The sequence below is a fragment of the Lissotriton helveticus genome (genome assembly GCF_964261635.1).
Source record: "Lissotriton helveticus chromosome 1_1 unlocalized genomic scaffold, aLisHel1.1 SUPER_1_unloc_31, whole genome shotgun sequence".
NCBI lineage: Eukaryota > Metazoa > Chordata > Amphibia > Caudata > Salamandridae > Lissotriton > Lissotriton helveticus.
In genome coordinates, this window is record NW_027611672.1 from 337,653 (window position 1) to 362,202 (window position 24,550).

The following is a 24,550-nucleotide window of genomic DNA, read 5'->3' on the forward strand; positions in this document are numbered from 1 at the left end:
TAGGTACATGTCGTTCTGACACTGCAGACTGTAGTCTCCTCTTCTAGCGCAGAAGTCATAGCCCCCAGTCCTCCCTGGTAACACGTCATTGCCCGTTTGCGCGCACCACTAGGTTAAAGGTCCAGGCTGCTCAGGTAACCCCCTCCATGTTTCCGCCCCATTTATGACACTTCTGTTACGTTTACATCACATGTCTATGTATACGCCCTGTACACGCCTTCTTGTTACATCATTTTGTCCTTATCTTTCGTGACTGCTACTAGTTACGCCTACTGCTACGCCTACTGTATTGAATGTAATGTATTTGTTTAAGTATATATACTGTGCACTGTTACTAAAAGTTACCCCCAACCCCCCTTACCCCTACCCCATGTCATTCCCCGGCAGCTGCCATCAGTCTATTCCCATGCAGGCTGTCCTGTTCCTGTCCCCTATGCCTGATTAAAGCCTGTAGACTCAAGATACCTCGAATCCTGTCTCTTATTTATTGAGCTATCTGTTTTATTCACTGTATTCAAAAATAGTACCGGTAATTAATTATTTATTTACCACATAATGGCGCCCGAATAGGGACTTGCCCTTTCCCCACGCGCCGGCGAAGCCACGCAGGCCCCCTGACCCTCTGCAGCCGTGACGGAACTCTACTGCGCACCGGCAGATATTTCTGCTTCAAGTATCCCTCAGGCCCACGGAGGAGACGGAGGTTGCGGTCCAGCATCCAGACGAGGCGGTGAGGAACGCGGCGAGTCCCGACCAGAGCCCAAGCCGAGAGTCCAAGGTCCGAGGTATCCGGAGGCCCACCTGTAACTGAAGTCCGAAGTTCGTAGTCCGTCGTCGTAGCCGTCCAGTCCAGTCCGAGGCCTTCCGTTCTTGCTGCCCGGTGAGTACCGTTGCTGGGGTAGTATCTAGACAGGGTCAATTAATTTGTCTCTGGTCCGTGGGTTTGGGTACGCAGATCCAATCCGAAGTGTTCACCTAGGTGGATGCGGGTCCTGACGTGTCTCTTTATGGGACCGGTATGTTTCGTACTGTTTTAGCAGTGCATCTAGTAAGTCTAGTAAGTTCCGTTCTCGAGAAATTCATGTGTTGTGTTCTCAGTATACCAGGTAATATTCTGTCCGAACTGTTATTCTAAATGTTATTTAATGTGTTTTCAATGTTGTGGTATGAATGATTTGTTTTTCCAGTCATTATTGTGTTTATCGTGTATTGTATTGTGTTCGAATTTCAGCCTAAACAATGCCTCTATTTTCCAAGTTATGTCAGTTAAAGACCCGAAAAGGGTTACTAGAGGAAGCAGTTCCTGTCCCGCCTAGGGACAGTCCAGGTCATTTTATGTATCATAAGCATGGCTTAAGTGCCATATTATATCTAGACTTATGGGTGGATTATACCAAGGATATAGTTATAGAAGGAGTTAGAAGAGAAATATAGATGGCCCATGTCAGGTACATGGGATGCCGAGTGCATCATGCGAGTAGAAGAAGCATTATGGAAAAAGAAAGCCAGACAGTCCCAGAAAGATGCCATTGAGTTATGGCGCAAAGAATCTCATAAAAGAACCGAAAAAGAAATCAGAAAAACAGAATTAAGTAGGGAATCCTCAGAAAGAGCCCAAGAAAGGGAATTGATCGAAGTAGGTGAACGAGTTAAAGCAGAACAGTCAGACAGACGGAGAAATGCCCTTATTAAGGGTATGTATCCTCTTCTTGCCGAGGGCTTGCCAAAAGCAACGCCGGAAGCACCATGTAATTTTCCGCCACCATTGGTCCCGATTAAGCTACGTCACAAACCGACCGCAGCTGATATTTTTCTCTCGTCCTATTTGGACGATACAGTCCCCGAATATGCAAATCCTGTCCCGCCTGCTCCCTTAAATAATGTAATTCCTGTTCCTCCAGCCACCGGGGCACCCGTTACAGCATCTGTTACGGCACCCCCGGTCCAGCCTACAGTACATATGCCCGCTACATCAGTCACTCTCCCAGCACGTACAGTACCCACCGACGATTCTAGTCTAGGAGCCGCGGGGGGAAGTCCTCCTGGAACCCCGCCTCAACACAGACGTATGACGCTACTCGAGCTACATGAACGAGCGGTACGCCGAAAACTCAAACATTTACAGATATCAAGCGAGCACTTACCGAATGTCGTTATGATCCAGTTTCAGGCGATGGTAATATGATCATATACTCATTACGTTTAAGACGGGTGACCGAATATTTGGACACCCTGCCCAATATGAAAGAATATCTAGACAGAATATATCGTCGAGATTCAGCTTATGCTTTTAAAGTTTTTAATTAATTGTTTAATAAGAGAACAAGATTATCCAGATAAAGATCCAGAAGAAATGAAAGTCCTGACCAGGTGGAGTGACCATATAACCGAGGGAAGACACAAGACACAGAACTGTATAGAGAGTATGTACAAGAAAATTCGTAGGGAAATAATAAAGTTACACGAGAAACGAGAAGCAACACAAGTAACCGAGAAAGAAGACAACTCTGATAATGAAGAGGTAGACGACGAGAATCCCTCCAGAATAGCGTATGTAGGTAGAACTAGACTTTCCGACCGACATTCACGCCTAGATCACAAGAAAGTTTTCCCTCCTCCCGTACCAGAACAGGGTTCCCTTGAGCAAGTATTCCAAGCTACCGATCACATTCTGAAATCACGAATAGGCTATAGTGAGCTTAGTACAATGCATGAACAAGAACTAGCCCGATCAGCAGTCCGATGGACTACTGATTCTACCACTTTTCCAGACGAAATAGTGGCACAAATGTTTCTGAAACTGCCCCCAGCCAAGCAGCGACTGGTGGGTATGTATATGATCCAGCACCTCATTACACTGTATGAGGATCAGCATTCTGATCCAGGTCCGCTACATGATGTATTGAACGAGTTACTCCAGTATAGATGGAGAGGTCTAGGTACCGATTTAATTAGTGTCATTCTAGAACAGCGCCACAAATATCGAACGTCTCTGAATCCGCATTTTGTTCACGTCTCACCCCCAGAAAGTAAATCATTCTACATAGATAGACAGAATCCGTTACGAGAAGTACACCCAGTTAGAGGAACGGGTGGTGATCTAGAACGAGTATTTGTTTACACCCCTATCACAAAAATGGAACTCTTAGAGATGAAAAAGTTAATTCCCTGTCACGATAAAGATCCAGCAGGGTTCCATCGAGAATTAAAAGACATGCTCCGTATGGGAGAATACACGTATCCTGATATCATTAAAATGTTAAAGGTCCTGTTGCCCGCAGGGGTATATGAAAAACTTAAGGAAAAAGAATGGGAGGTGGGAGAGAAAAAGATAGATTGGACAGCTCTAGAAGCTGAAGATAATTTACGAGTACCAGGTACCGGTCTTGGGGAGAAAGCTAAAGATTTGCCCGAGTTATTGATACAAGTTTTGCCAAGATTACTAGCCACGAAAAAGGAAGATTGGGATGCCATCTCAGCTTGTAAACAGAAACAAGATGAAGACACTAGTGATTTTTATTCTAGATTTGAAAAATGTTTTATTATTAACAGTGCTCTGAAAACAAGTAGTGAATCGTACCCTCATCTTTTTGTTACCAAACTAGTCGAGAATTCAAGTCCACAAGTTAAAAATCGAGTACTGAAGGTCGAAAGTACCTGGCAAGCTAATACTCCGTCACAGATGTTACAAATGCTCCAGTATCACCAGAACAGAATCAGGGAAGAGCAAGAACACGAAAGGAGACGTATGAAAGACACGAAAATGAAAGTATTAGTTGCACAATCTGTTCCACAAGACAGTCAGAAGAGGGGTCCGAATCAAGCCAGTCATCCTGCAGCTCCCGTTAAAGGGACCTGCAATTACTGTAAACAGCCAGGTCATTTTATAAACGAGTGTGCAGTTCTGAAACACAACATAGCTACTGGTAAAACTAAAGAAAGACCACGTCCGCCTAGACAAGAACAAGTTTCACAGACTTCTCAGCCATCACAGAATGCACAACAGACAGTTCCAGCACCGCAGCCTATCGCTGCAACACAGCATGTTACACAGCAGATGTACCAATATGCCCAGACAGAATATCCAGATTATCAGCCGTATTCATGAAACAGCCTGGAGAGGGAGGTAGGCTTGCCTCTCATCGAGATACCTGTAGATCAAGAGGGTCCCTATGTACACAGTCAAGTATTAGGGAAAGACAGAAAGTTTCTGATTGATACAGGGGCAAGTAGGACTACTATCAGTCATGACGAGGTTCCAGGGGCTCCGCTCTCAGGCTCTAGAAATGTTTCCCTTGGATTTTCAGGAAAGCCGATTGTTAATGAAATATCGAAACCAGTTACTCTAGAAGTCGGTCCATTGTCCCGAACTACTGATTTGTTACTCACGAAATCATGTCCAGAAAATGTGTTAGGCATTAAGACATTGAAAGAATTAGGAGCAGTAATTTGTTGTTCCCCAGAGGAGGTTCGCTTGTTTTTGAGAGACTTCAAAGGTCATTATGTATTACGTGATTTTGATCCAAGGTTATTGAATGTACCACAGCATTTATGGGCGCAAGGTCCAACTGATGTAGGTTGTATGCATATCACACCCCATCGTGTGACTCTGAAGCCAGGTGTAGTTTTGCCACGAATCAGACAGTACAAATTGCCACCTGAGGCTGTAGCAGCCTTATCCAAAATTATTGACGAGCTTATTGCTCAAGGAGTGGTTGTAGAAACTGACTCCAATGTATGTAATTCTCCTATCATTCCAGTCCTGAAACGTACTGATCCAAATGCACCTCCAGTATATCGATTAGTGATTGACCTTCGAGAACTTAATAAATGTATCATACCTCAGTACCCAGTAGTCCCAGATATTTCATCCCTATTGACAGCCATTGATTCTGAAGCTACGTTCTTCACAGTTATCGATCTCAAGAACGCATTCTTCAGTGTCCCCATTCATCCAGACAGCCAGTTCCTTTTCGGTTTCTGTTTAAATGGAAGAAGCTATAAATTCACACGAGCTCCTCAAGGTTTTACAGAAAGCCCTAGCATTTACAGTCAAGCACTTAAAAGACAACTAGACAATATTCACATGCCAACTGACACTGCCCTGCTCCAGTATGTCGATGATCTACTGATCACAGCCCGTTCTGAACGTGACTGCGAGCGAGCGTCACTTACAGTTCTGTATTTTCTGGCCGAGATGGCCCCTTCCAAATTACAATTCTGTGTCCAGCAAGTGGTCTACTTGGGACACTTACTGTCCAAGTGGGGTAGGCAGTTGACACCTGACCGTATCCAGTTAATAGCAAGTCTTCCACAGCCCAAGACACAGAAGGAGGTACGAGCTTTTATCGGCCTCACTTCTTACTGCAGACAATGGATTCCTCAGTATGCATTTCTAGCCAAGCCCCTGATACAGTTAACGACACAGGAGGCAGCCGTATCGACTGTCCTCCCTTGGACCCAGGAACATACACTTGTTTTTAATGAGTTAAAGAAAGCCTTATGCCAAGCACCTGTTCTAGCAACACCGAACTACAGTAAGCCTTTTACACTTTTTGTCACAGAACGTGATGGTACTGCATTATCTGTTCTTACACAAGACCAAGCAGGACAATACAAGCCCTGTGCTTATTTTTCCAGCACATTAGATCCAGTGGCCCAGGCTCTGCCTGCGTGCCTCAAGTCAGTTGCAGCCACAGCTCTAGCGATCAGACAAAGTGATTCCATAGTGTTAGGACACTCCCTGACAGTACAAGTTCCACACTCCGTGGAAGTTCTTTTAAACCGAACCCAGACTCAGCACTTGACAATTGCACGTTTAACAGGTTATGAACTGACACTGTTCCAGCCACACATAGAAATCAGACGCTGCAACATTCTAAATCCTGCTACACTCTTACCGTCAGTTACTTCAAATCCTGCCACACATGACTGTGTGGAAGTTGTTAACACTATGACAAAGCCAAGACAAGATCTGACAGATATTGCATTACCTGATCCCGACCTGACACTTTATGTGGATGGTTCATGTATGAGAACAAGTACAGGAGAACTAGTGACCGGGTATGCAGTGACTTCTGAAACCGAAGTTATAGAAACACATCGTATTGACACCCTGTCTGCTCAAGCAGCAGAGCTAGTCGCTCTGACCCAAGCCTGCATACGTGCCAAGAACCTGAAAGTAAACATATACACAGATTCACGTTATGCATTCGGAGTCGTACACGACTTTGGAGTGCTCTGGCAAGAAAGAGGTTTTATGACTTCTCATGGAACCAAGATCCAGCATGGTCTTCTCATTCAAGCTCTGTTAGATGCAATACATTTACCAACAGCTATCGCTATCATGAAGTGCAAGGCACATACGAAAGTCACTGACATCATTTCCCAAGGTAACGATCTAGCAGATCGAACAGCCAAGCTTACAGCTCAGACTCCAGACATTCCAGTTAACACGACACAGACACTCACTCCAGATCAGACTACTTGTATGACAGTTAAGGACCCTACACAAGATGTCATAGACATACAGTTACATGCTACTCCTGAAGAAATCAAGAAATGGTCCGAACAAGGAGGGGTCCAGACAGATCAAGGATGGTTGACGAAGGGAAAAGCCACATGGTTTCTCCCCGACTCTATGGTTCAAGTCATTATCAATACCGCACATAGTCCAGCACATCTAGGAGAAAAAGCTATGTTAGACAGTATTCAGAACCTTTGGTTCAACAAGCATTTACGAGCTGCAGCCAAGCAGAAAGTCCGTACCTGTATGATATGTTGTCAGTTCAATCCAGGTAAAAGTGTCCCGGTGGAACAAGGGGGATTCCATCCTCCCGACCACCCTTTTGAGGTCCTCCAGATGGATTATATTCAGATGGAGCGATGTCGAGGTTTCAAGTATGTCCTCGTAGTTGTATGCGCTTTGTCCAGGTGGACAGAAGCATATCCAGTTCCAGATTACACAGCTGCGACCACTGCCAGGCAGTTGGTTCGTGAGTTCTTTCCCCGCTATGGACTCCCTAGGGTCGTATATTCAGATAACGGCCAGCCATTCTCATCCGAGCTCATGAAACATGTTTCCCTTCTGTTAGGGTACCAGTGGAAGTTCCATTGTGTACGCCATCCTGAAGCAGCCGGTCTCGTGGAGAGACATAATCAGACTTTGAAAATCCGAATTGCTAAAGTTTGTAAAGAAAAAGGTGTAGACTGGCTAGTAGCTCTACCAGTTGCTCTGTTCTACATGAGAATGGTTGCACATTCCAGATCAGGTCTGTCCCCGTATGAGGTCGTATTCGGCCGTCCTCCAAACATGTGGGGTACACCTAGACCCCGTAGTATTACAGACGTTTCCAGTAATATGCTGACAGATTACCTAGCTTACTTGATGTCTGCCCTACACTCTTGTCGTTCACAGGTTGCCGCTGCATTTCCAGACAACACTGAGGTGAAACCGCATGAAGTCGTTCCTGGAGAATATGTCTTGGTCCGCAATTTTGATCGTTCAAGTCCGCTGGAGCCCCGGTGGAAAGAGCCTAAAATGGTGTTGTTGACAACAAGGACCGCGGTCAAGCTAGAGGGCCGGAAGGGGTGGGTCCACACCAGCCATATCAAGAAATTCCATGGATTACGACAAAAGATATTTCTTAAGGACTGCCTTATTCCTAAAGACTGCCTAAAAACAGACTCTGAACTCAAGCCTCCCCTGTTAGAGAAAACTCCGCAGCAGGAGTATAAAGATAAGCTAAGGTCTAGTAAAATAAGTCAGCCAGTTTAATTGTCTAAGTCCCTCTCGGGTGAAACGGTTAGACAGGTTCCTGACATGTATGAGACAGACCCCCACAGTGAGAGAGTTAGTCAAAACTCTAAAAGATGTATTATCGTTCTATTCTTTTTGTTATTTTTGAGTCTTATGGTTACATGCACAAGTTATGCTTTACATTTATGTTTTCCAATTTCACATGTACATATGTCTTCTAATGCTACAGTAGAGCACACATTTAGTGATCTGCCTCCTCACGAGCTATCCTATCGTCTTGCTATGCGTAATAACACATTCATCCGAATGTTACACTATTCACACCAGACCAGCAATGCCACTAATTGTTGGGTGTGTGGTCGACTCCCCCCTTTCCAGACACCGAAGGGAGTTCTGCCACTCTTTCCCTATCCGTTCTCACATAATGGTTTGTGTGGAGCATGGTCCACGTTAACGTCATCTTCAACTGATATGTCCTTTCTGAATCGAACATGTTTCCCAGACAAGCAAGGTCTTTCCCATAGAACAGGGTTAGATCTAGAAAATGAAGTATATGATTTAGGTAATTATTCCTCGAATTTCATGGTCCTGAATGTTCAGTCCGATACTACTCCAGATTTGCCTGCTATTACAGTACTACCAGTCAAAGGCGAATTATGTGTCAGAAAGAATGGATCCGCACATGTAGGACATAGTGATTGTACTACTACTGTCGAGTATAGTGACAGTGGGAAATCTATTTTTAAAGCTTCACGTCATTCTTATTTTGTTTGTGGTCAGACCGCATATGTTCGTCTGCCCCTCGATTGGGATGGAACATGTTACATTACCTTCCTACTGCCACCAGTTTTTCTAGCCCCATCTGATTATCACAGAAACACACATCTAGTACACGTCAGACATAGAAGGGAGATCGAATCCCCAATTGTCGATCAAACTGAAACTACTCTAGAACAGTATCAAGACTTCAATAAAGGTTTCTTCTTCTTTATAGGACCTGTCCAGAATAGTAAGTTAATACGTAGGTTAACCAGAACCCTTGAAGCAGTAGTGAATGAGACTACTTCCGCTCTAGGTAACTTAACTGAAGAGCAATCTGCTATGCGTTTTCTTGTGCTCCAAAATCGTCTCGTTCTTGACGTCATACTGGCCAATAGAGGAGGAGCATGTAGAGTCATCGGATCTAGTTGCTGCATTTTCATTCCTAATAACGCACCGTCTGTTTATTCAGCTATAACCAGACTTCATAAAATTGCCTATCAGTTACACCAGAATCCAGGCACCTGGACATGGTCCGGTTGGCTCTGGAGTATCGTATCCGCCTGGGGATGGAAAGTATTGTCATTCCTAGGTATTGCAGTAATGATCATTTTCAGTTGCTGCCTCTGTATACAATGTGGCCCTGCGATTTGCGGCATGTGTGCTACCTCTTGTATTCCTAGTCCTAGTCCTAAATCCCGTTCCAAGATTGATGTTTCCTGATGGAAACGTAGGGCACAAGGAGGGAATGTGGAAAAGTAAATTTTGCCATGTCATATGTGCCTACATGTTCCCCATCTTATGCTATATGTGCATGATCGATATGCATGTATCCCCCTCTGACCGATTAAAGACGCAATTACAGTTGTGTCCATCTCCAGTATGTCAGTATCCAGTTCTCGTGAAAGCAACGAGTATTAGGCCTATGTTGCCACGTTTTACAGTGTGCACGTTAATTCATTGAATTGTCCCCGTTTCTAGGCCTCAAAAGGGCCCGGACACCAGATTCATCTCCTGTCTCCTGAACCCTCTCCGAGGAGCGATACAGCCCCCACCTGCATCCCTGACCCTTCACTTACTTCCTGCCTCACAGTGCCCGGCCCGGCCTGGCTCTGCCTGCCAGTCTGCCAAGAGTATGTTATGCTTCTAGTTATCAGTCCAGCCCTCCTTCTCTGCATTCCTAAGCTACTGAATCGCATCAATAGTTTCCGTCATGGTCTAGCCTTACTGTCTCCATGTAAGAGAAATACTGTATTAATATTCATAGAATATTCCTAGCACACGCAATACATGTAGAATTATGCATGCACCAGTCTTAGTGTCAAGTAGCCTTTGCCCTGATAACTTTTGGATTCTATCAATATGTATTCCAAACACTAGATACCAGATATGCTTTAGGTACATGTCGTTCTGACACTGCAGACTGTAGTCTCCTCTTCTAGCGCAGAAGTCATAGCCCCCAGTTCTCCCTGGTAACACGTCATTGCCCGTTTGCGCGCACCACTAGGTTAAAGGTCCCGGCTGCTCAGGTAGCCCCCTCCATGTTTCCGCCCCATTTATGACACTTCTGTTACGTTTACATCACATGTCTATGTATACGCCCTGTACACGCCTTCTTGTTACATCATTTTGTCCTTATCTTTCGTGACTGCTACTAGTTACGCCTACTGCTACGCCTACTGTATTGAATGTAATGTATTTGTTTAAGTATATATACTGTGCACTGTTACTAAAAGTTACCCCCAACCCCCCTTACCCCTACCCCATGTCAGACTGTTGGTGTTGAAAAACAGCAACTAAGTTTTGAATGCTCTGTATCCTGGCTGGACTGGGATAAGCTAGAGCTGTAGGCGTGTCTATTGTACCACCTAGATTCTGATGTACGTGCGAAGGCTCTAGGTGGGACTTGGTGTAGTTGATTGTAAACCCTAAGTTGTGCAACATTTGGATCGTCTGATGTGTGTGTGTAACACACTGACTGGACGATTTGGCTTTTATGAGCCAATCGTCTAGATAAGGGAAGACATGGATCTGTTGTCTTCGCGGATGTGCTGCTACGACTGCTAGGCACTTCGTGAATACTCTTGGTGCCGTCGTCACCCCAAATGGAAGGACTGTGAACTGATAGTGTTGTCTTTCCAGTACAAACCTTAGATATTTCCTGTGAGAAGGATGTATAGGGATGTGAAAGTAGGCGTCTTTCAGATCTAGTGTAGAAAGGAAGTCTCCCTGTTGCAGCAGTGGAAGCACTTGTTGCAGAGTGATCATATGAAAATGATCTGATTGTATGTAATGGTTGAGGGGCCTGAGGTCTAGAATCGGTCTCAGGGTCCCGTCTTTCTTGGGAATTAGAAAGTACAGCGAGTAAACCCCCGTCCCTTGTTCCTGTAAAGGAACTAACTGAATCGCACCCTTCTGTAGAAGGGACAGAACCGCTTGCTGAAGCAGAGCTAGATGATCTGTAGACATTGGACGCTGTCTGGGAGGTATGTGTGGAGGGGTTGCCGTAAGTTCTAGGCAGTAGCCATGTTGGATAATCTGTCTTACCCACGTGTCTGTTGTAATGGAGTTCCAGACAGGCAGCAACTGTGTTAGTCTGCCCCCTACAGGAGTGGAATGCTGCGGCGGGAGCGTAGGGAAGTCATTGCTCAGGGGCGGAAGAGGCTTGAGTGTTGTTATTACCTCTACCTCTGCCCTTGGTATTATTGCCTCTGTATCCTCCTCTATAGTAACTCTTGTTGGAGGAGTTTGTGTCTTGAAAGACGTGTTAATGTCTGTTCCAGTTTGTTTGGAGCCGCCTCTGTAAAAGGAGCGACGAAAGGAACCTCTTGCAGGGGTAGGTAGACTGTTAAGCCCCCATAGACTTGGCAGTGTCTGTGTCTTTTTTCATTTTTTCAAGGGTAGTGTCTACCTCTGGGCTGAATATTTGGTTTTGATTAAAAGGCTGGTTCAAAATGGTGGTTTGTACTTCTTGTTTGAACCCTGAGATGCGTAGCCACGCATTTCTCCTAATAACGACACTGGTATTAATAGCCCTAAATGCTGTGTCTGCGGCATCTAGTGCGCATTTGATGGAAGCGTTAGATATTAACTTGCCTTCCTGTTTGAGGTCAGTAGCTTGAATTTGAGCGGATCTCTGAGACTGCTCAAAAGTAGGTAAGAGAAAATCTTCCTCAATGGCCTCAGAATGCATGGAGACACCATGGTATGTAGCAGCTCGGTTTATCAGCTGTCCAAAACCAATAGTATCCTCAGGAGAAGGTTTAGATGGGTATGAGGGTGTCTCAGGGACATCAGGTTCATTTGCAGGGTATGGAAAGCCCCACCCAGATGCAGGTTTTGTGTGTGGAAATTCCACGTGCCCTCGCCTACAGGGTATGCAGTGTCTCCTTCCCCGTCCCCTCCACCCAAATCATATTCATCATCATTCTAAGGCGAATGTGGTGACAATGGAGACTGTATAGGAGAGGTTTGAGGTGAAATATAGGGAGGAGCGAGAGAAGGAGGAGAGACAGGAAAGGAAAAGAGCAGAGGAGAGGTTGCACAGTCCTTCTTTTTGGCAGGAACCACAGGTGTAGGTGGTGTAGCTGCAGGTCTCTTCGTAAGCGGTGTGGCACCACCATGACCGGTTTTCGGGTCGATGAAGATCTTTTTCTGTTGAGTATCTGGTTGAAAAAGGTCCTCTTGAGGCACAACCTTCTTGGGCGTTGATTTTTTCGGAGCCGGCGTAGGTTGTCTACTGTCCTTAGCCTTGGAAGGTATTAGAGCGTTCTGTGGCTTAGGTTTCGGCGCCGAAGGCGTCGTTTTTGGCTTGGAAGGCATTTTCGAGGGCTTGGAGGCCTCAGAATCAGGTTGTGTGTCTTTCGGCACCGTGTGCAGTTTTGGAGCAGGTGCGTCTTTTGGTTTCGGTATCGGGACCGAAACAGGTTTCGGTTTCGGCACTTCTTTTGGTGTCGGAGTCGAAGGGTGTTTTTGGCTTCGGTGCCGACGGAGTCTTGCTCGGTGACGAGGCACCAGAAGGCGGAGGACATTTTTTCGGAGCCGACGAAAGACTCTTGGTCGGTGTCGAGGCACCGGAAGGCGTGGAAGATTTCTTCGGAGTCGAGCCTGAAGGCGGGACTTTCGAAGTAGATGATTGGTCTCGACTGGGCCCAGCGGGCGGAGTGCTGACCTTTGCCTTCTGTTTGGGCGTATGTGTGGCCGGGGCAGTAGTACTCACGCGCTGACCCGATGGAATGGAGTCGTCAGAGTCATCTGCCTCGGAGACGATCAGGAGATCCGGTGAGTCTTCTTCGGGAACGAGTGGAACCTCGTCGTCGAAGATGTCTTCCAGTGCTGGAGCTGTTCTCCTCATCTCGTGTCGACGGGCCCTCCGGTCTAGGATGGTTTTCTTCGAGCGGAAGGAAGCACAGGCTGTGCAGGTCGACTCGTTGTGGTCCGGCGACAGGCAGGTCTCAGAGAAAAAAGAGATCGTTTCTTTGAGAACAACTTCAGTACAGATCTCACAGTATGCCACTAATGTTGTTAATCGTACTCCGAAGCACTTTACAATTAGGGTAACCTTTATTATAACAACTCAAGAAAGACACAGCTTGGCTGTTCTGATTGATTCTGGGGCTACCGGCAATTTTTTTTAATTTGGAATTAGCCAGTACATTAGGAATAACTTGAGCTGCAAAATCTGAACTAGAACCAGTCAGAGCTGTAGACGGCTCAGCTTTAGCCTCTGGATCAATTAAGTTTCATATCAAACCTTTGACCATAGTTGGAGAAAATGGGCACACTGAAGAAACTGTTTTGATCAAATTGACACACCCACTTTTGGTGTCATACTAGGAGTTCCTTGGTTAGAACTACATAATCCGAATATAAATTGGATTAAAAGAACTGCCACTTTTGACTCCTCCTATTGCAGAAATCATTGTTATTGGGAAACTCAAGATCCCATAACTCCACAGTTACCCAGCGAATATCAAGACTATGCTGATGTATTTGATCTTGTCCGAGCAACTAAATTACCACCACACAGAGTGTAAGACTGCAGGATAGACTTGATCCCTGGTGCAGTCTTACCCTGTAAGACACACTTGTGTCAAAAACGTATTTTATAGATGCGGTCAGCAAGTGGGTAAAGTCTGTGGTTGCGGTGGCTCAGGAGAAAGGTAAGAATGTGCAACTTGAGATTCGCGGACTACGGCGGCATTCAGAATCATGCCTGAAGCCTCCAAAAGCAGCCCGCCGGAGCCTGAGGAATTGCCAGTTCTGAGTTGCAAGCTGCAACAGTCTTTATTCTACAGACCTGAGGACATGTGACTGGGAGCCCCAAGGCCACGACGAGCCTCCAACAGCCTGGTCGCAGGGCATTGGATTTATTTAGGCATTTTTTATAGCGCATACTTTACCCAGCGGAGTCAGAGCGCTTTACAATAGAGCGAAGTATATAGGATTAGATATTATGGTAACATATTTACAGAGTATAAATCCACCAAAAATTACACGATACAAACTTAAGTTGGAGCGATTAGGGTTCCAAAAAAACACATTCCAGAGTTGAAGCGTAAGGACAAACTAGTCTCCAGTGAGGAACACGAAACAGTCAATGCCTCCAGGCTGTGTAGGTGTATTGTTTTGACCCCGCCCCCCCAGCCACTGACCACGCCCACGTGCCCCGCCCCCAACGCACATACCCCCGCCCCCTCTGCCACAGGCCCCGCCCCCACAGCCACACCTACAAGCCCCGCCCCCACATTCACTGCCCCCGCCAACGGCAGAGTAGGAGCATTCACACCCACAGGCCCCGCCCCTCACAGGCCCCGCCCCACACACACAGGCCCCGCCCCCACATTCACTGCCCCACCCGAGTAGGAGCATTCACACCCACAGGCCCCACCCCCACATTCACTGACCCCGCCCCCGGCAGAGGAGGAGCATCCACACCCACAGGCCCCGCCCCCACAGGCCCCGCCTTGACACCCACAGGCCCCGCCCCTCTCAGGAATCATACGTTAATGCTCTTCCACCACTGCCTCGAGTCCTTGTCTCCCCTTACCTCTCTTGTGCTTTCGAGGGGGCAGTGTCGGCCTGGTGGAGGGGACACACCGAGGGCCCCACGTGACAACAAAGCGCGCGCTGGACAAGGGCCGCCCTGATCTGTAGCTGCGCATGCGCAGGACACTCAGTTTGTCACAAGTGCGCATGCGCAGGATGTCTGCTTGTTGTGGCCGCGCATGCGCTGAGAATAGCGGAGCCCATGAAACATAAAGAGTGTGTAATTGAGCCGCCCGCAGGGAAGCACGGCCTGGAGAGTCCAACCGAGAGGGGAAGCAACTGGGAACGTCCACACTGTCTTCCATTCAGAAAAACTGAAAACCCCAGGACTTAACTAAGAGCGCGGGTTAAAGAGGTCTTGATGGGTTAACAACTGCGCATGCGCTGGTGACAGACACTGCGTCCCGCAGCGGAGCACGAGCTAAGAAGGGCCTTGGATTAACAACTGCGCATGCGCTGAGAACAGACACCTTCAAGAGGGCCTTGTATTAACAGCTGCGCATGCGCTGAGGACAGACACTGCTCCCGGGCCTTGGATTACCATGAGCTCCTCACTGCCATGCCAGGGACACTGCAGCAGCAGCTCCAAGCAGCAGGTAGAGGGAGCACAGAGGGGTGAGACTCTGAGACACACATGCAAACAATCAATCAATAAAATCTGTATTCGATCTCTTAAATACAGATCATAAAAGCACAATTTAAATCAGTGATCAACAACCAGCCCCAGTTGGAGGGCGTGGCTTGGACGCCGATCGGGATGGCGGCGTGAGCTCGTAGCTCCGCGCAGAATCCCGTTATTTCTCCTGTTTTCGGAACCCTAGGCGGCCCGGAGACGACGCTCCTGCCCTCTGAAGTGTGAGGGGACAGCTGGACACTATTGGTGAGCCGCTGGGGGACTGCAGGCCCCGAGGAGACCGAGTCGAGGAGGCGGCTGAGGTGTTGCTGAGGGTGCGAAGAAAATGGCGGCGTGGAGTTCGGCAGGCCCCGAACTCCAGCTCTGAGCCGAGTTGTCGCCGTCTGGCGAGGGATACTGGCAGGAGACCCTGCGTTCGGCTGATCGAGGCACTGGGGTCGGCGGTGCTGTGCCTTGGGGTCGAGTGACGCTGCCTTGACTCGCCAGGAGCTTGGGGACCCTGGCTGGCTGCCGCCTGGAGACTCATACTTTCCCCCTCAGGCTCCCGAGGGGGGTGGCGGAGCGGAGTGTACCTAGCTGGTTGTTGCTCCTGTGAGTTTCTGTGGAGACATTGCTCTGCCCGGTGCCCGACTACCTGGCACTAGCCTACGGGCGCTGACGACAGCGGGCTCCAGGACCTGTGACGCAGCACCCTGGAATGGCGGCGACTGGAGGGCCGGTGGCCGTGAGATGCACTGAGGAGGGCTCGGCGACATCGACTCGGCTGGGCGAGGGTCCCTCCCCGGAGCTTGACCGAGAACAGCGGCTGAACCAGCGATTGGATGCCATACTTGATGCGATCGCCTCGACTAAGGACGCGTTGCACCAGGACATCGCCCAAGTGGCCACGGGCCTAGGGCTGCTCCGCGCGGATCATGCGAAGCTAGCGGACAGAGTTAAGGACCATGACCAACTGCTGCTGGACCTGAAACCATCGGTGGTGGCCGCGGAGCATAGGATTGCGGACATGTTGGCCCGGCTGGACTCGCTGGAACGGAGGGCGGAGGATGCCGAAGGCCGCAATAGGCGGAACAACGTGCGGGTCGTCGGCCTTCCGGAACGGATTGAGGGGGAGGATGCGGTGGCCTATATGGAGACCTGGTTCCGCACTGTGGTGGCGCCGGAGGGGCTCACTCCTTTTTTCACGCTGGAGCGGGCCCACCGGGTTCCTGCTCGCCCGCCGGGGATTGGCCGCCCCCCCCGACCGATGGTGGTGAGGCTCCTCCACTACAAGGACCGAGATCTCCTCATTCAGCGGGCCAGGATGTCGGGCCCTTATGAGGTGGAGAACAGTAGGGTTACGATCTTCCCGGACTACACCCAAGCGGTCCAGAAAAACCGGGCATCATTCTTGGCGGTGAAGAAAGAACTCAGGGAGGAAGGCGTTCAGTATTCCTTGCTCTACCCGGCTAAGTTGCGGATCATCATGGATGGGGCTACGCACTTTTTTCAGACTCCGGACGAGGTTTGGCTTTGGCTGGAGTCATATAGAGCGGGGACGGACAGATCACATAAAAGCAGACGAGATGAACCCAAGCGGCCCCGGGTGAGGCAATCGCAACGAATCAGATCCCGCAACAGGCGCCAGCGGGAGAAACGGGAGGCTCAAATGGCGGCGGAGAAGAGGGATGCACTCGCAGCGACGGCGGCCATTACAGGGTCGCAACAGAACAGTGAACGGGCTGAAACGGACTCGGGAGGGGAAGGCAGCAAGACGGGCGAGGAACTCTCGGAGGCGGAAAGCTTGAAGGGGCCGACGGTGACCCCACAGACTTCGGATGGTATCGTTTGCGGCTGAGTTTGGACTGGGCTAGTTCGAGACTTCATGGTAGGGTGGTATCCTGCTGTTGGAGGACGGGATGCCGGGAGGGGAGGCTGAGTGCTTCGGGAGGGATGGAGGCGCGGGGTGCGAGCTCCGCTTGCTGGGGTCGGCGGCGACTCAACCCCCTTGGGCCCTTAAGGCCGACTGTGGTGGACACCACAGGGTAGGAGTGTGGGACGTTGGTTCAAGGTTTGGATGGGGGCGGCCATTGGGTTCGTGAGCTCTGTCCTGGGGAGTGGGGTTTGGGGAGTTTTTCTGTTTTGGGGGTGTTTGGGGGGGGCAACTGCATTGGGGGGGCTGTGAACACTCGTTATTTGCTTTGGACTGTACGAAGTTGGAATGGGAACGTTACCTAATCTGAAATGCCTGACGTGGAATGTCCGGGGGCTGCGAACTATGGTGAAACGTCATAAGGTCCATGCATATCTAGTACGCAGGGGGGTTCAGATTGCCATGCTCCAGGAGACTCATCTTACTAAGAAAGAGTGTACTGCCTTGCAGAAACGATGGAGGGGCCAGGTGTTTGGCACCACTTACTCAGCGTATGCCAGGGGGGTGCTGATCTGGGTGAGGGCGGGGATACCCTTTCAATTACTGAATCAAGCTGTGGATCCGGATGGCAGGTTTGTGGCGGTGGAGGGGAGGTTATATGGACGGGATGTGGTTTTCTGCTGTGTGTATGCGCCGAACGCTGATCAAGCTCGATATTTTGATAGCCTCTCGGGGTCTTTGGCCTCTTTCCTGGCGGCCCCAATAGTGCTAGGGGGGGACTTTAACTCGATCACGGATGTGGTTCTGGATAGGTCCCATCCCCCCCTGGTGGACTCCCCGGTGCGCAGGTTGGCCGCGCACAGGAAGGACTGGCAGGATAGGTGGGGGTTGCTGGATGTATGGAGGGAACGGCACAGGGAAACCAGGGATTATTCCTTTTACTCTGCTCTTCATGACCTGCATGTCAGGATTGATTCGGTGCTCTGCAGTGGATCCCTGGCCCCGCTGATCTCCCATGCGGAGTACTTGGCTAGAACGATCTCAGATCATAACCCCCTATTGGTGCACATTCAGTGGCAGAGAGAGCGCTCAGTAATTCCAACGTGGCGGCTTCGGCCGGAAACGCTTGAAGATCCTGTGTTCTCTGATGCGGTTCGACAAGGCATTGATAGCTATTTCGGAGTGAATGAGGGCTCGGCCACGAGTAGGTCCACTGAATGGGATGCAATGAAAGTGGTGGTGAGAGGAGTGTGTTTGGGTAGGTTTTCAAATGCTCGCACGGCTGTGTTGACTGACCTCATGAAAGCAGAAGAAAGGTTGAGGGATTTGGAGCGCCGCAGGCCAGCTAGGCCGGACTTACAGGCCCAGCTCTTAGAAGCGAAAGAAGTGGTCGCCACTGAGACGGAACGTTTACGTAGCTATGATCACAGGCAATATATCATCAGGGCGCATGCGGAAAGAGACAAGGTGGGTACCCTCTTGGCCAGACTGGCTAATCCGGAACTTAGGGGCTCCCCGATCCTCGGCATTCGTACTGCGCAGGGAGAGATGGTATACACCCAAGCAGCGGTATTGGAATGTTTTAGGGAGTACTATGAGGAACTGTATCAGGGCCAGCTGGGAGTGGGGGCCCAGGACATTGCGGAATACTTGGGGGCAAGGCAGCTTCCGGTCCTTGATGAGGAGGACGCGAAGGAACTGGGCGGCCCGATCACGCTCTCAGAAATACGGGCGGCCATTAAGCATATGGCTCGCAACAAAACGCCCGGGGTGGACGGATTACCGATTGAATTTTATCAGCGGTATGCGGACAGTTTGGCGCCCAGGCTGTTGGTGGTGTACGCTGAAGCCTTCGAGGCTGGGGTATTGCCTGGGTCCATGCGGGAGGCCTTGATAGTGCCGCTCCTAAAGCCTGGCCGGGATGCTGCGGATGTGAGGTCTTACCGCCCGCTATCCATGCTGACGGTGGATTATAAAATTCTGAGCCGCATACTGGCCACCAGACTGGCCCCATATATGACGGGCCTGGTACATAGGGACCAGGCCGGGTTCATACCCACGAGGAGCACGGCGCTGAATATTCGCCGCCTGGTGGGGATAATGGACGCCATCTTGGACGAGGAGGGAGCCCCGGCGGTCCTATCCGTGGACATCGAGAAAGCCGTTGATAGCTTGGAATGGCCGTTCCTGGACGGAGTTTTGGAGAGGTTTGGCATGGGCGAGGGGTTCCGCAGGTGGACGAGGGTCTTGTATGCTTCGGCGGCGGCGAGGGTGCGTTTGGGCGGCCTGGTGTCTGCGGCGTACCCGGTGGGCAGGGGCACGCGGCAGGGGTGCTCTCTGTCCCCCCTGTTGTTTGCTCTGGCGATGGAACCTTTGGCGGTCCATGCGAGGTCGGGTGTCAGGTACGCGGGGATAGCGAGAGGCGGGCAGTGGCATTATATATCGCTGTATGCGGATGACTTGCTCCTATACCTGGCTGATACCTCGCGGGCATTGACAGGTGCGATGGAGCTATTGTCGGAGTTCGGCCGGCTGTCGGGCCTTAAGGTCAATTGGGCGAAGACTTGTGTGTTCCCGCTGCGAGCGGACTCGCCCGCTCCTGGCGGCGACTTGGGCGTGGTGTGGGAGCCATCTTGTTTTACCTATCTGGGTGTTCGCATCTACCACGCGACTGCGGACCTCTTGGAGGGCAACATTGGACGCTGTGTTCGGGCACTGAGGGGCAGCTTGTCTTTCTGGTCGACCCTCCCGCTGACGGTTCTGGGTAGGATTGCCCTTTTGAAGATGGTGGCGCTCCCCCGCTTCCTCTATTATTTCCGAACGCTGCCTGTCTGGATTCCCCAAGGGGTCTTCAGAGACCTGAGATCGATGATTATTGGCTTCTTATGGGGGCACGGCCGCCGTAGAGTGGCCCTGAACACGCTCCTCCGCCCTAAGGTTGAAGGGGGCATGGCTGTGCCTGACTTCGAGCTGTATTATCTAGCGGCGCAGCTGCAGGTTCTTACACAGAACGTGGCTAGGGTGTTCCGGGGTCCAGAGGAGGACCGGGACCGAGGGATACGACGCCACGTGCTGTCCTATATTGTCATGCAGCAGAGGCTTGAGCTGCGGGCCCTCACTATGGAGGAAAGGACGCTCCGGCTGTGTTGGCAGAGGAGCCTTCGGAGAGCGAGGGCTTCGCGGCCTTATGCGCCGGAGATCCCGATCGGCATGCTGACGGCCTTGCCGCACGGAGGAGATTGGTCCCCGTTGCTGGATTGGGAGGAGGCGGGACTACAGGTGGTAGGCGACTTGTACATAGATGGGGCTTTGGCACCGTTCGAGGCGCTCCGGGACCAGTTCGGGCTGCCCGACGGGGGGTTCCTCCTGCACGCGGCGGTGGTGGCTGCCATACAGAAGCACTGGAAGGGGGGGCTCGTAGAACCCACGACGACTATGGCGTGCCAATATGTGGTGATGGCAGCGGGCACGGTCAAAGCTGTGACATGCCTCCATAATAGGATGTTGAATGAGGGACTGGAGCCACTCCTGGGGCTCAAGGCTAAATGGGAGGAGAGTGTGGGCCGGCACATACCGGATACGGCTTGGGGACACATCCTGCGGCGCACGTGGAAGGGCACGAGAAATGCGCGCTTTCAGCAAGTGCATTTCTATGTGCTTCATAGGGCCTATTTAACTCCAGAGAAATTACAGCGGTACTTCCAGGTGCCGGATGCTCGATGCCCACGGTGTTCGTCTCTGGGAGCGGACATGGATCATTTGTTTTGGAAGTGCCCGCAATTGGGGACCTATTGGGCGGAGGTAGGGGGACTCCTGAATGCAGTGACAGATAGGGAGGTGGAATTCGACATGGCGGCGTGCCTGCTGCTCTGGTTCCCGCACACTAAACGCACCAAGGTGACGAGCAAGTTCCTTGATCTGGGTCTGATATTGGCGCAGAGGGAGATATCGTGGCATTGGAAGTCCAGGGGGGGGCCCTCGCTGCGTAGATGGAAGAATGAATTGCTGCGGTGGTCTGCCTGTGAGAGTGTGCTCCGGATGCGGCAGGCTGTTAAGATGGGGAATGAGAAAGTTTTGGAAGCGGCGCGTGCATGGGAGCTAGTGGTGCAGGACTTGCGTGATTCTTTTGTGGACGACGAGGATGGGGAGAACTAAACCGGTGGACACCACGGGGCGAACACAGAAGTGCTATCTTCCGCACTGTGGTGGTTCCATCTAACTCGACAGGACGAGGCGTACGCCCAGCAGTTGCCAGGGGGGGGGGCCTTGGGGGGGACTGGTTCATGGGGGTTCGGGGTGGGACGGAAGCCACTGGATGGTAGCCGCCTGGGTGCTTTGACTCTACTGGGATGGTTGGTACAGGTGGAGTATGAAAGGGCTGGAGGGAGTAGCCAGGCGGGAAAGAACGATAGCACCTAGGGCAGGCCCCGATATGAGCGGTGTCACTGTTTACCTCTGGGATGGCTGACGGAGATGTTGTTGTGGGGGGGGGGTACAACGACTTTTCGACCATGGTCCCCGTGGGACGTGCACCGTGCTTTTCCTATTAAATGTAATGATATGCCGCCCGGCCCCCGGGATGCGGGCTGAATGGCTGTGTATGGTTTGGACTTCTTAGTGGACGGGGGATGTCACGAGTGCACTGGTTGATTGTTTGTATCCTGTGGTTTCTAATTTTGCAATAAAAATATATTTAAAAAAAAAAAACAACCAGCCCCAGTTCATAACAAGTTAAAATCCTAGAGCAAGTAGAATTATCTAAAAAGAACATCAGATACTTTTTACAGGACATTTTATCCCATAAAGTGCATCATGTGCCTCATAGACCGAATCCAGTTAGTTTACATCAAATTACTCATTTCTGCATATAATTATTAGTTAAAACCAACCTCGCGCCTTTCTACTTTTCATACAGGCCCACAAAAAGGTGGCTACCACAGACAAAGGGATCAGGCAGAGATTTACAGAAGTAACGTGCCACCTGGCATTGTTTAAAATTGTGGCGCTTTAAAATCGAAAGGATAAATTCTTCTCTTCCTGTATTATAAAACACACAGAACAAGACTAGGTGCAGGTCACATTGGGGGGAATGGTTGTGGGTGGGCACCGGCCTCCAGCAACAAAGCGCTCCCAGCGCTAGAGGTAAAATAAAGCGCTCCCAGCGCTATAACCAGAAAATAAAGTGCGTCCAGGCGCAAATAACGCGCTTCCAAGCGCTAGGAGGCAATTCCAGCGCTCCCAGCGCTAGAGGACAGCACAAGTCCAGAGAAAGTCCTTGGAATGCAGCAAGATGGGGGGGCAAGGCTGGGCCAGGGCCCAGCTCACTGGTCCCTCCAGGCAGGAAGGTAATCCCAAGTGGCGGTTCCTCCTGGTCCCAGCAGCAGCAGCAGCCCCCCTCACTAAGATCAGGAAAGAACAACTTGCAAGGGGACACAGACCCTTTTTATACTAATAAATCCTTTGTCTGTGTGCAGGGTGGGGGAAGAACCAGTCGCAGCTGGTTTGTGAGCACCCTTGATGTGCTAAGCCCCTCACTCTATTCACTAGGCAGGCTAGGGTCGTTAGACACACCACAGGGGGCGGAGCCAGCATTGTGTGGGGAAAGCCCAGACCTATTCAGGACCCAGGTGCACTCCTCCCCAGCCATCAGCACGCTAATCTCCACACTCACCACCGGGCAGACCCATCATGACTCATGAAGCCTGGCATCCCAGCCAGCTCCAGCCAATCACACGCCAGCACCTTTACAGCACACACACAGCCATGTCTAGAAGTGGCACTTCCACACTAGACACAGACACGCCGCATACATCATGTCGCAGCATTGAATCACGCGAGTCCGCACATACCAGACTCGAGCCTGTACACCCCACGCATCAGGAACTACCAGGGACACATACATTCCCCATGCATTCCTATGGGAGGGCAGGCCAACCTTACTCCACGCACTCAGAGTGCGCACGCACTTTCCACTGGGACACAGTGAAAGTGCGCAGAACACAAAAATCACCATCACTAGGTCACCATTAAAAGCAAAAAGTTTAGGGGTGAACCTGCTAGAAGGGCCAAGTCCAACACTAACCATGAAGAAAATGCTAACCACCGAAGGGAAAGAATGGGACATGTTGTTGCCACTCGCCCTCTTTGTTATTTGAAGCCAGGTTCAGAGAAGCTTGGGTTGTTCTCCCTTTGAACTTCTTTACGGGAGACAGCCACAAACCTTGCTAGAAATGACAAGAGAAGCGTGGGAACAAGAGAAACAAGAAGAGACACAACACCATCTAGAATACACCCAAAGCCTAAGAAACCGCATACAGAAATTGCGAGATTTTGCTCACAAAAACCTAGAAAAAGCTCAAAGAAGCCAGCAGATGTCTTACAATAAAGGAAAGAGGTGACCACAGTTACAGGTCCATGACTGGGTGCTCCTATTCCTACCTTCCTCTATACGCCAAAAACGGGCAGAATGGAAGGGACCATATGACGGTGCTGAAAGGGTAGGCCTCACTACTTACCGGTTACGCCTTTCCTCAACCAAAACCCAGATATACCACATAAATCTACTAAAGAAATGGTTGGGACCCCTCCCCAAAGACACTCATTACGTTTTGTCTGACTCAAAACCCATTCCTTCAACATTGAATAAATTGCCCATAAACGAACATCTAACAGAGGAACAAAAAGTGTCTCTTCAGACCCTCTTAGAGTCCTTCTCCTCCATCTTTTCCGACCTCCTGGGAAAATCAACAATACTCGAGCATGCCATTGTTACCCCACCAAATAAAGTAATAAAACAAAACCCCTACAGAATACCAGGCGTTAGGCGGGACGCAGTTCCTGACGAAATAGAGAGCATGTTACAACTAGGAGTCATAAAACCTTCCAGCAGTAACTGGTCTCCCCCATTGTCATAGTTCTGAAACCTGATGGTTCCATCCGTTTTTGAATAAACGTCCGAGCAGTCAATACCATCTCGAAATTTCACTCATACCCGTCGATGAATCGAGAAATTAGGCTTAGCCCAATATATAACCACATTCGATCTTACAAAAGACTATTAGCAGGTACCACTTAAACAGGAAGACCAAGAAAAATCGCCTTTAGCACCTCTAATGGGCTATACGAGTTTACTGCACTGCCTTTTGGGTTACACAGAGCACCAGCGACGTTCCAAAGACTTATGAACAAAGTTTGCTCCCAACATCAAGAGTACTCCTTAGCCTTCATAGACGATATCATAATATTTAGCCCTAACTTGGAACTACATCTCGTCCATTGTGGGAAGATATTCCAAGCACTTAGGACTGCAGGGCTCCACGTGAACTCCAAAAAGACCAGGATAAACTTCACCAAAGTCAAATATTTGGGCTATTTATTGGGAGATGGGGCTATCGCTCTGCAACAAGAGAAATTGAGAGCAGTCTTAGACACCCCCTTCCCTCCCACCAAAAAAGGCATTAGATCCTTTTTGGGCTTACAAGGCTACTACCGCCGGTTT

General features: G+C 49.9%; 1 pseudogene; it reads right to left on the bottom strand.

Annotated features, from left to right (window-relative positions):
- LOC144805891 (uncharacterized) overlaps positions 1-24,550 on the bottom strand; it is a 59,059-nt pseudogene that overhangs the window by 19,240 nt on the left and 15,269 nt on the right.